Source organism: Anarrhichthys ocellatus, unplaced genomic scaffold (genome assembly GCF_004355925.1).
Source record: "Anarrhichthys ocellatus isolate YVR2014 unplaced genomic scaffold, GSC_Weel_1.0 scaffold11, whole genome shotgun sequence".
Classification (NCBI taxonomy): domain Eukaryota; kingdom Metazoa; phylum Chordata; class Actinopteri; order Perciformes; family Anarhichadidae; genus Anarrhichthys; species Anarrhichthys ocellatus.
In genome coordinates, this window is record NW_022280041.1 from 7,368,990 (window position 1) to 7,383,699 (window position 14,710).

A 14,710-nucleotide genomic window follows, 5' to 3' on the forward strand; every position below is an offset into this window, starting at 1 on the left:
CCCCCCCCCCCCCCCCCCCCCCCAAAAAGAGGACTAAAAAGTCAACAGAAAAAAAAGGTTATAATCCAAGTCTTTGTTTTGGGAAGCCTTTGATGCTTATGATAAGATGCGTTTTGACTACGGAGTTGCATGCCACGGTCATTCTGCAGTCTTGATGGCGCTGAACAAACGGCGTCAGAAGAGATAATTCTGCCACATGATCCTGATGCTATTCAAGATGTGCAGCTGCACTGAATGGTCCCTCTCAGAGGTCCATCCATAGCAAGCACTGATCTAGGCTGCACAGGAAACACGGCTGGGCTGTGTTAGAGAGAGAGAAAGCAAGATTAAATTAGATTTTAGCTGACAGTTTAGAATTTATTACCATTTACTGCTTTTATTATTCTCGTATGCGAGCACTAGTATGTTCACTCTCTACACCGCACAACATTTTGTAGTCAAGAAATTACCTTTACTGGACTGTACTACTACTACTACAGTCTCCATATCTCTGCTCAACCTAGGTTAGAGGTCAACAAAGCTTACATATTAACTTTTACAAACACCCTTTGCACTGGGGGCGTGTCAAACTAAAGCCGGCCCCCCAGCTGAAGTTGCACATTAACATTCAGACAGAATTATTTCAGTTTACCAAACAATAGATGACGACAGCCAAGAGACATTTAAAGGAAACAAAGGTAATGTTGACCTGGAGCAGGCCTTGTATGAACACGGTAACTACAATTAGCTCATATTCATTTTCTATATGTACATGATTATTGCGAAGAATAGCAAGAAAGGAGGAGGCAACCGCCAACATTAAAGGCCTCCTGTCACTACTGACACGTCTTCCCCAGCTCTCAATATTGATCTTTCCAACCTCTTAATATTCAATTTGACTGGAATGCAATAACTTTATTAATTTCGTTATTGTTTAATCTGTTATTTTTTTCATTAGACTCAAGTCAATACAAACTAAGGAGAAATACTTGTCAGTAGTAACCACAGCCTAAAGTTGTTAAAACAACAATCGGAAAATTAAAAAGGTCTTCATCTTAAGTTTGAGAAATTGTAAATGAGAACATGTTATATACGTTTACTTTGTATCTAAAAAATGTTTTTTATCATAATTGCCATTGATTAATCTTCTGCTGCCCTATGGATGTACTATACAGCTGTGTTCCTATTGTGAAATAACTACACTGCAATGCGTTTCAAACAGTCAAGTTTGCAGTTGCAGCTCCAGATGTGAGGCCAAACTGAAACAGAAATGTGTGACCTGAGGATTTCAAATGCCCATACATAAAATAGTGCCTCAAGTTTCTTTTGTGTGCCATTTTGTCGGTTTTCCTGGCATTGTCATTCTTTTCTGAACTTGACTACAAAAGAGTACTGGCCTGACCTATTTCTAACATGAGATGAGCAGTGGAGGACATTATAAACAGACCGTTGCAGATGCAGTTCAATTCATGAAGCTTGCACTCCACTAAAACCCTACTAAAGCAGCGCTGAACCCAGTCTACTTTGAGAGGTTTGATGGATGAATACGTTTGTGCTGAGTGAGACAGTGGAAGCAGTGTCTAGGTTAGTACGATAACAAATGCCCCAAGGGGGACATAATACACAGCCACGGCCTGTCCGTTCTAATGTGCTTATTAACATTTGTATGGGATATTCTTTCATGTCATTCTAAATTATACAAAGCTTGTTTGTGCGTCTTTATGGAAAACTGAAGTTGCGTCAAAGCAAATGTACTTTCAGCAAAAATGAGCAAAGGTTCCTTGTGTGACCCACGGTGATTCAGCCTCTTTTAGACCCAGACACCTAAAAAAAACAACCTTAAAGAATGAACCGCAAACCTTTTGTTATTCAGTGAGAGGACAAAACAAATACTGCCCTACTTTGCACAAACAATGAAACTTCCTTCTTGCGACAGCCTCCAGAAGCACAGAAAGTTTCAGCCAAAACCAGTCGGGCAACATTTCCATCCTGCCATTTCAGCAATCCACAACGGATGATGATGTTGCAACAATGTCACCTTTACAGCAAGTCAATGGTGCAACCTGAAGTTTAGTACTTACGCGTATAGTTTACAGCCATGAACTAAAACAGGCTCAGGTCTTTGCCTCTGGACTTTGTGTCTGGACTCCACAGCAATCAGCATTCCAAAGCAATCACTTAAGCTCACAGTTGCTTAAGAGCTGCCGTTTCTGGATTAGTTTCAGGCCCACCTTTACTAACGATATCACATGCCCAAACGTGTCGGTACCATTTGTATGTTTCATCATGAGACATCTCCTGGCACATACAGAGTATCCACGAAGTAAAAAACTGTATTTCTTTAACATATTATTTTCATATTCTACCTCTTGTCCTGGAGTGATTGAGCTCTTGAAGTGATACAATAAAAGGATAATATATAATTATATATAATTATTGCACTTTATCAATTATTACTATTACTTTAAGACAGCTCAATCACTCCATGACATCACAATTCCCACAAACAGGTACAACCAGCCAACATAACCATGTGGCATCTCTTCTATATCCATTTGCCAACGAGCAAAGGCGATACCACACATCAACATCACATGTCCACATTATTCAAGGTCTACTTGATGGCATGGGAAACATTCAGCCAAAGCATGTACTGTGACACTGCTGACAACCGGTCCTAGAAATATTGTTGCATTTCGGTGGTCCACTTCAAAAAAAAACTGCCAGGCTCGCTCATGTTAAGCTATCTTTTAGTCTGAGCAGAATTGGCACTTGCTGACTACAATTCAATGACATGATTTTCTCTTGAAAAGATTACCTGAGGGCAAAGAGTAGCATTTTTTACCTCTTGAATATAATACTACATTTCCTTTTAACGTGTTTGCACTCACTTGACAATAACAAACATGATTTTCACTGTTATTTCATCTCCCGTTGTGATACGAGACTATTGCTGAGGAGAACTTAGTAACATTTCTGCCATATCCGTTTTTTCCGCCACAAGAAATTAAAACTACATTCCGGGCTTATCAGATTAAGCATGACACTTTTCATCCGACAACATCATGTGACTGGGCCCCATGCAGTTTTTGCACTGCAGGACTGGCGCACATTTATAGACATGGACTGGCTGAGTTACAATCCGGAGAGGTTAAAGTGGCACACACACTGCGAGCAGGTATGCAGATGGAAAGTGAAGAGCTGGAAATACCGACGCACATCGTCTGAGCAGGCGGCTACGGAGCTGTTTCTCCTGTATCTCATACGCTGCTGTTTTAAGATTTTTCAATAAAAGACCAATTCTCAAAAATGGAAAACAGATCCCTCATACTTGACTTCAACTGAATGCAGCCATGTGATGTATTGGCCTCCTTGTTTATAAACCTAAGTGGAAAAAATGACTCAGCTGGTCACGATATTGTCCTCAAGCCAGGTTTGTGTCATTACCCAACGCAAGCCAAGACTGTTGACACCCTTCCGTTTCAAGTCTTAGTGAATGAAACCATTTTCTTCAGGCTGATTTCCTTATTTTTGGGTAATCCTCACAAGTTTGTCCAATTTTTTGGTTTTCACATACCCCTGTGGGTTTATCTTCATACGATAGTCAGTTCTTTGTTCAACACTGATCTGTTATATGACGTTAATAAACCTAACATTGGTACTTCCTGGGTAACAAATGACCCAGATACGTCTGGGTTTCCAATTCAGCTATGAGCTCAAACACATGAAAGAAGTGGGGGGGGTTCAATCGAATGCAACACTGTAAGATAAAGAGCAGTGCGTGTGTGAGATAAGATGAAATCATGTGATGTCATGACTGCAGCAAAAAGTTTAATTCAAGGAGGTAAATTATACAAAATCAAAGCAAAATACTTAAAAATAAAAAGCACCACTTAAATATAGGACACGAATCAAGTGCTTCAACTCATTGTGTAGACATTTATCCTTTTACTAAAATAACCAGATAACCCCTGCACAGTGGGAACACTGGTATACTCTTTCCACCTAGTCTATAAAACAATGCCTGTATATTTACACAGATACATCTTCTCTTCCATCACTGCAGCTCCAGAGAATATGAGTGCAACAGGCTGCACAACATAGCATAAAACATGAAAGAATTGTTCATTCCATTTATTACCGATACTGCTAAAAAAAAAAAAAAAAAAAGCTGGTGCACAGGATAGTTGGTTGGTGGGGAGCAGTTTCTTGCTAAAGAATGTTTTAAGAAGCCAGAAGAAAAAAAGTAATTTCGCTTTTTCCCCCCTCAGCAGCACCAGTGCAGGAAGTCCAGTCTTCCTCTATAAACAAAGGCTTGCTCAGACTTGTCAGGCAAGGACCAGGAGTGACTTTTTCCTCGTCATACGGACGATGCTAAGGCTAGCACCTTGGAGCAATCAGCCAAAGAGTGTGCTGTGCATCAGCACCTTTGGCAAGAGGCGGGCATGTTTGCTGCTATAATCTATCTATTAGTGATCCGTTGACGGATAGCCTCATTAAGAATGATTCAATTGATCTCCTTTGTATGGTAATGAAAAGAGTCGCTGATGAATCAATCTGTGGTCAATCGAGACAGGTCTGTAAGATGTGAAAATGGAAACACGTGGAGCACAAAGAGAGCATGTGTGTGAAGAGGCCTCCGTTGGAACAATTTAGCTCACAGGTTCACTTCTTGTTACCCAGAATGATGCCGGCAATTCTCTCTACCTCAGTTCTTTCAAACACCACAAATGCATAACATTTTTTATAGGTCATACATAGCCTTTAAATAAATTTGTAATTCTCCTTTTCCTTAATAAAACACAACTTGCCCCACCGCACGGTGCAACACTCAGCCTCTCTACAACTCCTGAGACACTATAAGATAAATTGATGTCCGCCCAACCTTTTTCTCAATGCAGATCAATATATCTTTCCGTCAAGCTGGTGAATTATCCTCCCACATGACAACTGAGAGCGTTCCCCCGCGTTACTCCTCAACTCTGACTCACTGTTGATGAATGGCTTTTCCTTACTGGAGATCACATTCAACAGCGACTTCGGCTCCCATGGCAGCACAGCATTGTGCATCCTTTTGTCCTCTATTGAGTTTTAATGGATTCTAATATCTTATTTTAAACGACGACAAACGTGTAAATAATTACATTTTACTTTCAGACAGATCATTTTGGAGATAGGATGAGACATACTTTGTGACCTATGAAAGTTGTAAAATGGAAAAAAAAATATATTTTGCTGTCTAATTCACACCTACACTTGTGTATGTAAACTGCTGGCTGATAATATGATTACATGGTTTCTAAAATTAAACTACAGCATCGCTAGAGCAACAAACAAACAATGTTTTAAGATACAGGCTTTTATGTCAAACTAATTCTATGAACAACCGCTACATCGGAAAACTACCCGGGAAGTGTTGTGGCCCTAAAGTCTGTGAAAAAGCAAAAGGTATCCAAATGTATCAAATGCTGCACTGCTCCTATTGCTACATGAACTTGTTATAAAATGTACTTATCTTAGTTAGTTATGCTACTGAATTTAAAATCATTCACTGTTACAACTTGACAATTAACATGTGGTCGTTTTACATGTTAAATTCGACAGAGTAAAAATATATATTTTGGATGCAGTTATGCACACTTCTTAGATGTCTGACTTATATGGTGAACACAGGAACAAAGTCACATTTTTATAGAGAAGTCTCACAGGTGACAGTCTCCCACTTTATCTGTGTTTTCCTTCTAAAGTGGTGAACTACGTGTCTGACAAACTTGGTTCCTTCTTCACTTCCTCTCCACTGTCGACACAATGTTCTAATTTGCTGTGATTTGATGCATTTAGGCTCAGTCTGTTGATTTTAATTAAAAGTTGGGACAGGGCAAACACACAAGCGTCTGAAAATATACAAAGCACAAGTAGCCCCTGCACGTACCGAGAAGAAGCAATACAACATGACCCCTGCGTGCTGAAACACTAGAAACGGTGAAACTGGACTGTAACATTCCCTACGGACTGCAGACATGGTTTAAGCCTTCAGGCAACAATGCAGCGGTCGTTTCCTGTGTGGGCTTCCTGCTCAAAGGCTTGCCACTTTCCAGCACACGGTGACCGCATTCAACCCTGTGAAACTGAACAGGTCACCCACACCACACTGAGTCACCCATGATTACAGAAGGAAGAGGGGGAACACAGGTTCCCATACTGCAAAGAATCTGATTGAAAAATAACATCCTCCTCTCCACTTTTACGATTGCTTCCTTAATGCCCCCCCCACACACACACACACACACTTTACAACAGCTTGCCAATAACTATTAAGTGTCATCATAAATAACATGTCATCTTCAAAAATAATATTATGTCTCTACCTATCTATTAATAAATGACTGCAACTAAATGTAAAGATGCAAACCCCTGAGTCAAGTGCGTGTGGCTTCATCGAAAGCAGATCCACACATGGTAAATTGAGCCATCAATACCCAATAACAGCACACTCACTCCAAGAACTCTTGCTCCACGCGCTCGCAAAACAAAGTGGCGACAGAAGGTTTACTGTCAAAACTGGTTCTTCAGCATGCCTCCACACTGAGTCCACCACCTCAGTCCTCAAGGAAATGTTCCACAGCCCTCAACATAAAGGATGAGTGTGCATGACGTCTACAGGCCTGATGATGATCTCACTGCTTCATCACCACTGTGCGTATGGGTCTGAGGTGTGCTGCGTAGGGGTCTTCTCCAGATGTGTACTTAATAAGTACACGGGACGAGAGTCAGCAAAGGAGGCTCTCCTCTGAACTTCTGAATGTTTTGTTCGAATATTAAAAATAAAAAAGGGTGTGCAAGAATTACGCAACGTGAAACCTCTCAGTCCACAACCAAAACACGAGACTTGGCAGTTCAGCTCACACTGTGCTTGTTTATCATGATGTGAACACCTTCAAAGATAAAGGGAAGCTGACATTTTGAGTCAGTAAATACACATGTGAACAGACTTAAGGAAAAATACAAAGTGAACACGAGGTGAGCAGTCACTTAAGCCTCGTTTTCGTTGCGCTAGATACATATTTTAAATATGTAATGATAAACCGGACACGTAGCTAACTAGCTGTCCACAACAATGAAACTACGGACGACTTTCTTTAAAGAAAATTTAATATATGGTCTGCCTGTAAATCGAAATTAACCATAAAAATGAATAGACAGGTCTTGTGGTGTTTTAAATATTTACACACCACATTGTATTACTTAATACATGTGCTAACTAAAGCTACCTGACCAACGAGAAGCAGAGCTAATGCTAGGCCTACCTGGTTTCCGACTTACCTGAGTTCCAGGTGAAACTACATTTCCGCCCCACGTCCTGCAGCTAAACCAAAAAAAAAACAGCAAAAGTTTGAAGAACTGCCTCAAACTCAAATAAAGAGCGACTCACCTCGGACCGAAAAAAATAACCAGAAGTGCGGTAAAATCCTCCAGCGAGAGCAAGAGTTGAAGTATTTTCGTTGGAGTTTCGGGGAGAGGAGGGAGGGACTGAGAAGCCGAAGGAGTCGCTGGTTCACATGTAACGTTACTTCAAGGCAGTGACGGGCGCTGGAAACTAAAACGCCACCCACGAAAGAAAGTATTGCGTCCACGCCGCTGAAACTTCTGGCGTTTCTAGTATTTATTTTCTCTTAGAAAAATCCCACTTAGGACACAGCAGCCGTCTCGGTCCACTTGCGATATATTCCTCATGAGGCGTGCGCGGCTCTGCTGCAGTTCGCTGATGCGCGGCGGTAGTGAGCAATGGTCGCTCGGTCGACTTCGGCACCTGAAATACTGGATTAGAGATGTTTTCAGCGCTGAGATGTCAAACCCCGCCTCTTCAACAGTGTATTTACTGCAGTCTGCCATGCTACTGTACACCACTGCCACAGCAACACGCGCACACACACACACGCGCGCACCAACACTAGACACGATAATGTTTCTTTATGGTGCAGGGGTTTAGAGTTAGATCACAACATTGCGTAGTTTTACTTTACAACTGCAACATTGTACCTTAAACATTTCTTTACAAGTAGCTTGTCTTTCGAAACCTGGAAAAAACACTTTAAAAGCATTTATATATATATATATATATATATATATATATATATATATATAGTTAATATGTTTTCTTCCTGCATCGAGGGATGCAAAAACTACCGATCGAATATCTGCACGCAGTGCGTATGAAGTATGCATTGCAGCAGTGTGGTGGTCAGTGACTACACACACTTTGAGGGGTGATTAACATTTACTGTGCGGTTGAACCCCAACAGTGTGATGACTATTATAACCCTGATGATTATGAACAAGTGAGAGCGGAGGAAAGTGATGTAAGGCTCTTGTTACCCAAACACCATCTGCCTGATCCTGTTATATAAAGAAAGCAATGAGAGAGATGTGCAATTAGAGCTTTTCTCCCCTTTTTTTTTTTTGAAGCAAGAGACTACTGAGTGCCACAGCCCTATCGTGTTTCATGGCTCAAGGCCCCCAGCAAGCTGACCACTTTTTTTTTTTTTTTTTTTTTTTTTTTTGGAAAGATTATATTAATTAAAATAAGTAGTTTGGATTGCCTCCAAAAGAGAGGGCATTTTATATGGATATATCATTTTGAGATCATAAATTATATTTTTGATGTTTCATTCATTTATTTCCCAAAATATTTCTACCATAGGTAATACAAATCTTAAAATATGCAATGACTCTGGGCTATCCTGATTATACATGAGAATATGAGGTAATTATTTACATAGCCACTATTTATCTAGTCCAACGCAATTTTAATAAAGCCAACATGACTGATTACACATGATGATCAGGTTGCTTTTGTCTGATTGCTATGGAGGGAGGATCTGTATGATATTTGTTACCAGCACTCTTCCTTACTAGGTCATTTGTCTTTGAAACTTTTAAATTCTTAAACTCTTAAATTCAGAATTCCTTTTGTGGATGTGTTTAATTTTGTTTTTTTGCAGATTCCACACTGGCTTTAAAAACAATATTTGACCGTTTAATTTGCAATGTTTACTGAATATCAGTCACGTGTTGTGTCACCTTCTATGAAACCCCTAAAATCAGGTCATATGTCCAACAAAGTTTGTGTTAAAGGAATAATTATTTTAAAAAAAAATGATCGGCACAGTCACTCATTAAGGCTGAGGAAACTGTACACAATGATCAAGTGTGCGGCGAGGGGTCACAGTGTATCAGAATGGTTCAGCCTTTCCCCAGGAAGTACTTGAAAGGGCCCATTGAGGAGACAATGTCATTTCCCTCCCCCACACATTTCCTTGAGGGACATATAATGCTTCCTCTTAAAATATAAAAAAGTTGAGAGTGTGATAATCATCAGTTTGAGGGATGTGAGCTTAAATGGTCTTGGTGTAAAAACTTACCTTGTAACCCTATACTATAATAAAATAAACCAGCCAACCTTCAGGCATTTTAAAGGGCTGAGGTTAAAATATATATATTAATATATATCATTTTTTTTATTTTGTTTTTGCTAATTTTTGTATGACTCAGTTAACAAAAAAAGTTTTTGTCATTAGTGTGGTGCTCTTGGCCGACAGAGAAAAGATTCACATTATGATGTTGGGCATTCCCAACCTGGCTGTAGGCCTCCTTGCTTTGAAGTACTGCCACTGAATATCTTATATACCCCTATAAATTATGGATCAGACAGCTCTAACAGATCAGGTCTTTAACAAGTTCCACAAATGTAAACTTTTATTCTCTGACCTCGGTGGATAGCTTGCAATCCAGCTGCTGAATCTGACAATTTGCGCCCTGTCAGCATTTCTGCCTTACTCTGAGCCAAAAGTCTAAAAAATGACTATGTATTATTGGACTGACCCATCATTGCCCGCCTGTCATGCCCTTTGAATGACTTCTGCAGAATAGCGGCTCATTGACTTTTGGATTTTGGATGCGATTAATTTTTGCCACTCAATATGTCTAATTGTCAAGTGTACTTACAAAGTAAGCTTCAATCTGATTATTTGTATAATTTACTGAATATGAGATCTTGAACTTAAATCAGCAAACCACTGATCCTACACCATGTTTAACACTGTTGTGGAGGGCATTTTAATTTAAGATTAATTAGCAAGACTTTGCCAGCTCTGCAAGGAGACAGTGCACGCAGTATAAATGCCCTGCTGAGAGCTGGTGCCGTTGCCCTGACTTCTCACCTTCAGAAAGACCCAATGAACAGCAAGAGGTCTGCTGAACACGGTGGATAAACACAGCTCAAATGTGTCCTCTCTTTGCCTGCGTTGACCTTTTTATAATTTCAACAGCACCAACAACAAAACTAGTGCATATCAACTGTGAGGGTTCAAGTTTACTTTTAATGTGATGGGTTTTATGTTGCTTTTTCTCTCCCTCTCACAGCCACCAGGTTTGTCGATGCCTTTTTTTGTTGTCTGTTAGATATATTCATTGATGATTTTGATTGGGTCACTGGGTAGCTAAATTCCAATTCACCCCAAATGTACTGTGCCAGTTGAAGTGGGATATTTTTAGCACAGTTGTCTGGCTTTTCAATCCATACTTACTGTACTCAAAGGGAAAGTGGGGCAACAATTCTAAAACCGTTGTATTTTTAAGTCTGTGCATTCAGGGTGGTTCTTTTTAGACTAAGGACAAAATATACCACACAATTTTAAAATACATTACAAATTAATCTGATTTATCACAAAGCAAGAAGCAATTCCTCAAACACTTTCTGGTGGACAGTGGGCATGTAGCATAAGAAAATAAACATTTAAATAAACAAAACTACAGCCTTTTGTGCCTCTGGTTTCATCTGCTAATGCAAAATGTAAGTATCTAATTCAAATGTAAACTTAATCTGCTCCTGTCTCAGTCTGGGTAACAATAAATGCCCTAGTTCGTGTGCATGTTTGTGTATGGGCACGCAAACCTGGGTTTTTGTGGCGTCATGGGAAATGCAAAGAATTCATTTGGATCAGCTTGTACTAATGAAAAGTAATACGAGGACACAAGATGGTCACGACCATGCACATAAGAAAAAACAAATATGGGATATTTGTCAAGACTGCATTTCTGTCAGTTCAAACGGTGAGTTGTTCGGAGTAAGGTTTCTCAACTTAAATGAAAATGCCCCCTTTTGTCACTTTCTGCAAAAACTGCACCAAGTGGAATGACTGAACAAAGCAATGCTTAATGTTTTCCGTGAACACCATTTGTTGTGTTGCTATTGAATTACTACTAATGAGGAACCACACAGTAGTGAATGCCCCGTTGTTACATAAGAGATTAGACGTGCTTGAACGCCACAACGGGGGCCACGGGGAGGCGATGCCTCTGAAGCAGCTCCTGCTATATTTAACTGGGGATTAAAATCCAATGTTGACAAGTTTTTTTGGAACGAACCCCCCCCTGTACTTTTCCCAAGAACAATTCAGTCGCAGTTCTTGGTGGGGACTTTTTCTTCAACTAATTTTCAGTGGTTCTGCCCTGCAGAACACATAGTTCACAGAATCCCTGATAAGACACAACAAAGCTTCCCCTTGTACATCTTGTTTGTTTGCATGTTATTCAATGGAGTGGTATCTGCTTTCTTGATGACTTAGCATTACCACAAACACAGCAAGATGTCCCAGCATGGGTGCATTTCATAATATACCACAGGAACAGGTGACATATTGTCCATTCGAGAAGAAAGATTCTTCTGTGTTCCTTTAATCTACATTTTATTCATTTGTAGTAATTAACATTTTCTCTATAACCCCTTGAGTGGGACTGTGCTCATTGTTTTACTGCAGAAAAGTGGATGACATAAGCATCATTTTTTGGCAATTGCCCACGTTACATTAATTCTGGAATGCAGCCAAAGTGGTGACTGTGATATATCTCACTGCTGTGTTTGCTGTATCCGTGGTAGCTGCAGCACACTGCAAAGCATGCTATTGGCTCAGTGCTGGTAGTTAGGGAAAGTAATACCCTTCATTGACTAAGATAAGGCACACTAATAATTCTCTCTTCTGGCAACATCCTGAACAATCGGCTATTTCCTTTATCGTCAAATTAAGGATATTTAAAGCTATTCTGTGCTCTTTCCCAGCTATTTTAGATGAGGAAAGAGCATTTTGCTTGTCACCTGAAGGTCTCAGTGCTGCAGTTAGTTTACTTACTTGTTATGTTAGCAGTTGTAAGTTAATAATTCTTCACTGACTATCAACCAAAGAGAAGAGGTTGACAAATATTGACCAGTAAGGATTATAGATGATTGCCCCTGAGGTAATAGCCAGCCGCTGGATTACTGTGAGAGAACACGGCACTAATTGGTCTCAAGGGCTTTTGCAAGTAAACAGGAACGCAGTCTTGAATGTTCATTTGTCCAAACAGGTTAATTACTAACCTAGCTGTGTGCATCCTTCCATAAAGTAGTTTCTACAGTGGTGAATTTCTGTGTAGTTAAACCTGATGAGAATGAGTGCACATTGCTCAACAATCATTTTCTGTATGTATTTATAGAAGAGATCAGAAATTCATTCCGGCAGTCAACTTGTGATCCCATCCAATTAAATATCCCCAGCAAAGTTACAGCCAAACCCACACAGACAAACAAGCCCACTCATCGTTGTCTATGGATAACCGTACACGAGCGCAGCCATCCCCCCCCCCCCGGCACACGCTTTACTGACACTTCATGGATCGAACATTTTCTCAGAGCGAAACATAGTTCAACCCACTATGTCATTTACTACTCATTTCACAAGAGGAATGTGTGCCCCGACACCCTTCACATCACCTCATCGACAACCCAACACCACCCGACTGACCCCTGGGATGCTTTATTTCCACTCATATTTTTAGATATCCTATTGGGCTTTGCACCACTGTGAGAACGACCACCTGCTGCGCACATCCATCAGGCTGTGGGCATATCCATCGCGCCGTCAAATGAGAAAGACATGAGCTAAAAAATTCAGATGCATCATTAGCTGTCCTTTTCAGCCATTTATGGATTTTTATCTCAGGAGGTCACCTCAACAATATTGCAAAGTTAACCCTAGCTTTCTCTCCTTATAAACTCCATATAAAATCTAACTGTTAACTTTTAAAGTATGTCCGTTTGCTAAACCCTTTGAGAGAACCATACGTCTCCTGTAGGAACTTCTCTATGCCCTTGCGGTTTTTGTTTCGCAACACTTTTGTTTTCTCACCCGACCCGTGCACACTCGGAGAAAAGCTTCTGGGATATCGGTTGGTCATGTAGCTCAACCTTTTAGCAGTTGTCTGTGTTAGCAGCAGCATGCTGCACACTCAGTGTTAGGTGCTGTGTGTGCAGATGGAGACCCGAGGGACCTTAGCTTTAAAACATGACAGTGAACGCAACAGCAGCACAGTCCATTGCTAACTGCTGATAAAAATGCAGAAGGCCAGCTGCTCAGTTGTAGCCGGGTCACAGAGTACAACACATTTAGACGAATGATGAAGTTTAGTGGAATTTGACGTCTCTCTTACTTCTTGCTCACAAAGAAATCCCATCATGTTACCATCTTATCGGGCTTCTTGTTACATAACAAGTGGTCACTCCAGTCTGATATTCCTATCAGGTGTCTCTAAAAGCAGTTTCTAAAAGGATTGCCCTGCATTTGAGCTCAGTGAGGCTCCACCATGCTATCACCTCACTTTCCCTGATGCTCTTATCCCAAGCATGACAGGTTTAGTCTCCTGATCAAGTAGCGACAAGATTGCAAATAATTCCTGCCTTTCAGTATGGGACCAACCACTCAGTCAGTCCAACCACTCAGCCAACCTATAGTCCAGTGCCTGCTTTGCCATCTCATGCCAAAGTAAACACGCCTGGGAAACTGGTAGCAGTTAGAGACATTAATCGAATTGTCTGGCTGCCCAACCACCAGCCTACGCTCACAGTCCCTGCCAATAATATTCCGTTGCTGCTTTTTGGTAATGGCTACAATCAAAGTTCAAAGAGAGTTCATGCCTGGCCTTGATAAACACGGCTCAATATTTACTGTGGTGCTTGGCAGAGCTACTGGCTCTATCAGATGCCGGTTGGTGTGTTGTACATGCCGTGCTTCTGAAGAGGCTGGCAAGAGGAATTTAATAGGACACAAAAAAGGAGTGGCACCGGGAGCTGCACATTCCAAAGGGTCTCCGACAGTGGCGAGGAATGCTGATGCCTGACTTAATCACATGGCTGAGAGGCATTTAGCCCACTAGTTCCTTTTTAGAGAAAGAGAGGATGTCAATAACTTTTACAAAATCAAACACAACCTTTTCATCAGACAGAGCACTCATGAGAATGCAAATTTTGCGAGCAATTTAACTAAATTGATTTGCCGGATAAAGTGGCATCCCCTATAATATTATTATTAAAACCAATGTGGGTGAAAGACCTAGAGAGATTTGATAGGTTTAAAGGTTTTTAAAGATTGGGGCCATCGATTGCCTTTCAACGGCTCTAAACATGGCGACGGTTGAGCCGGCGTCTCGTAGCTAACGATGGTAAGGCAAAAGTGCTGACAGAGGAACAGTGTTAACCAGAGGGGGTACAAGAGGGTGGGAGCTCCGCTTTCACGGCGATACCATTATCAGCTGTAACCACAGTACGAAAGCAGTGCAGAGCGGCGGCCAACTTTATTGATTACAACACACACAGAGAGAGAGAGAGAGAGAGAGAGAGAGAGAGAGAGAGAGAGAGAGA

The 14,710-nt window shown here is 40.8% G+C and overlaps 1 long non-coding RNA gene across 1 annotated transcript; it reads right to left on the reverse strand.

Moving 5' to 3' along the window:
- Positions 1-206: 206 nt before the first annotated feature.
- Positions 207-7,782, reverse strand: LOC116385292 (uncharacterized). Its single transcript, XR_004212866.1, has 2 exons — positions 7,412-7,782; positions 207-300 (listed from the first exon to the last, which is right to left on the reverse strand). It is a non-coding gene; the product is annotated as an uncharacterized LOC116385292 (long non-coding RNA).
- Between the last annotated feature and the right edge of the window lie 6,928 nt (positions 7,783-14,710).